Below are 2,012 nucleotides of genomic sequence, written 5' to 3' on the forward strand. Positions count from 1 at the left end.
TGGCACGCGTGCTGTGCGGCGCCCGCTACGGGAGGGTGAGTGACGGCGTGGCGCGGGGTACACAGACCTGGCATCGGGGGCCACCAGATGGGGCCGTGACTTACTTTTGTGCGGGGGGCAGTGAGGCCGGTCTGCCTCTCTAGGCGGGGGCTCCCGCCACCTCTGTGAGCTTCTTTCGCGGGACGAGTGTAACCCCCAAAGGCTGTCACCCCCAGTCCTGAAGCAAACCCTCTCTTTTAGTCCCGGCCTGGACAGACACCAGAGGAGGCGGCGGCTCTGGAGCCACCTGGGCGCGGGAGGTGTTCTTGTGGCTCCAGCCATTTAAACCTGCCTCCCCGCCCTGGGCCGCTGGCACACATGCGTCCCCCGCACCCCACCCCCCACCCCGGGCCCATCGCGTCCGGCTGCGCTCAGCTGTGGCCTCCATATGCCCCCACCGCTCGCCGATTGTGTGTCTAGTAAATGGCAGAAGGCTATTTTGAGATCAGAGCGACAGAGCCCGACCTGTTGGCGGTCAGGGCTGGCTGTCGCATTACCTTGTGCCAGTCACAGGAATATCAGGATACCCGTCAAAGGCAGGATCCCACCCTGGTCTTGGAATTGGGGAGCGGGGCAGGGGAGCGGCAGGAGGGGAGACAAACCTGTGAACCCACAATTACAATCCAGGGTGCTGCGGGAGCGCAGCTTGAAATGGGTAAGTAGAGGCACGGGAAAGAAGGTGGAAAGGGCTGTGCCTGGCCCGTACTAGGAACGCAGTACGTTTTTATGGAACCAATGAAAGAGCAGGTAATTTGTAGGTGGTTCCTCTCCTCCCCCTCTTGATTTTGTTCCAGCAGAAAGGCCAGCCAGGCAGATCTTGACACACTTGCCTGTTTCTCACTCCCGAAGGCCACCCTCACTGAGAAGCAGGAGGTTTATGTCAGAACCAAAACAGGGCATCCCTGGGGAGAGCAAACGGTGCAAGTGTTCTTGCTCTGGACTTGACTTCTTGACTCTTGACTCCTGGCGTGTCGCTGTGGGGGTGATGGCGCCTCTGTGTTTTAGGGGAGAGGAGCTCTGGATTTCATTAGTTTCTCATGACTCTAGGATCCCAGAGTGGTTAAGAACACCAGCTTAGCCCAGCTGGTGTGGCTCAGTGGTTGAGCAATGACCTATGAACCAGGAGGTCACAGTTCAATTCTCATCAGGGCACATACCCTGGTCACAGGCTCAATTCCCAGTGTGGGGCGTGCAGGAAGCAGCTGATCAATTATTTTCATCATTGATGTCTCTCTCTCCTCTCTTCCTCTCTGAAATCCATTTACAAATATCCTAATATATATATATAAAGAGCTAGGTACCGTCACAACCGAACGGGTGACTGGTTACCATGAAGTGCATGGAGCGCCTCTTGGTACCCCCTCCCCCGGCTCCCGAGCCGCTCACCATGAGGGGGGGCTGGTGGTGGGGTGGGACTGGGGCCTGTTGAGCAGCGGTGGCGGGCTACTTCGTGGGGTGGCTGTGAGCTTAGGGGAGCAGTCACCCGGGCGGCAGTGAGTTTCGCAAAGCAGTCACGGGGCGAGGGAGTTTCATGGAGCGTCCAGCAGCGAGCTTCGCGGGGCAGCAGCAAGCTTTGCAGAGCAGTTGCGGGGTTCGCGAAGCCATCAAGAGGCAGGGGGAGCCTCATGGAGCAGTCGAGGGGCCGCGAGCATCGCGGAGTGTCCTGGTGCAGGGAGCTTCACGTAGCGTCACAGGGCAGCAGAGGCCATGTGACGGAGGCCAGGCTAGGCCTAGAGACCCTAACTGCGCACAATTTTGTGCACGCTGAGCCTCTAGTCCAGGGGTCCTCAAACTACGGCCCGCGGGCCACATATAGCCCACCAAAAACATTTATCCGGCCCTCTGGGTGTTTTTGAACTATAGTCCGGCGGTCTGAGGGACAGTGAACTGGCCCCCTGTGTAAAAAGTTTGAGGACCCCTGGCCTACACTATGTGAACAAGCAAGAATAGAGCCTGTGAGATGATCCAATTCG

The 2,012-nt window shown here is 58.3% G+C and overlaps 1 protein-coding gene across 2 annotated transcripts in view; it reads left to right on the forward strand.

Annotated features, from left to right (window-relative positions):
• Positions 1-6: 6 nt before the first annotated feature.
• Positions 7-2,012, forward strand: part of MTHFR (methylenetetrahydrofolate reductase (NAD(P)H)) — a 13,976-nt gene continuing 11,970 nt past the window's right edge. For both annotated transcript variants that reach the window (XM_015565883.1, XM_015565884.1), the window contains exon 1: positions 7-35. The gene's annotated coding sequence lies outside the window, so the exon portion shown is untranslated. The remainder of the gene's footprint in view (positions 36-2,012) is intronic.

Source organism: Myotis davidii, unplaced genomic scaffold (assembly GCF_000327345.1).
Source record: "Myotis davidii unplaced genomic scaffold, ASM32734v1 scaffold299, whole genome shotgun sequence".
NCBI classification, from domain to species: Eukaryota; Metazoa; Chordata; class Mammalia; order Chiroptera; family Vespertilionidae; genus Myotis; species Myotis davidii.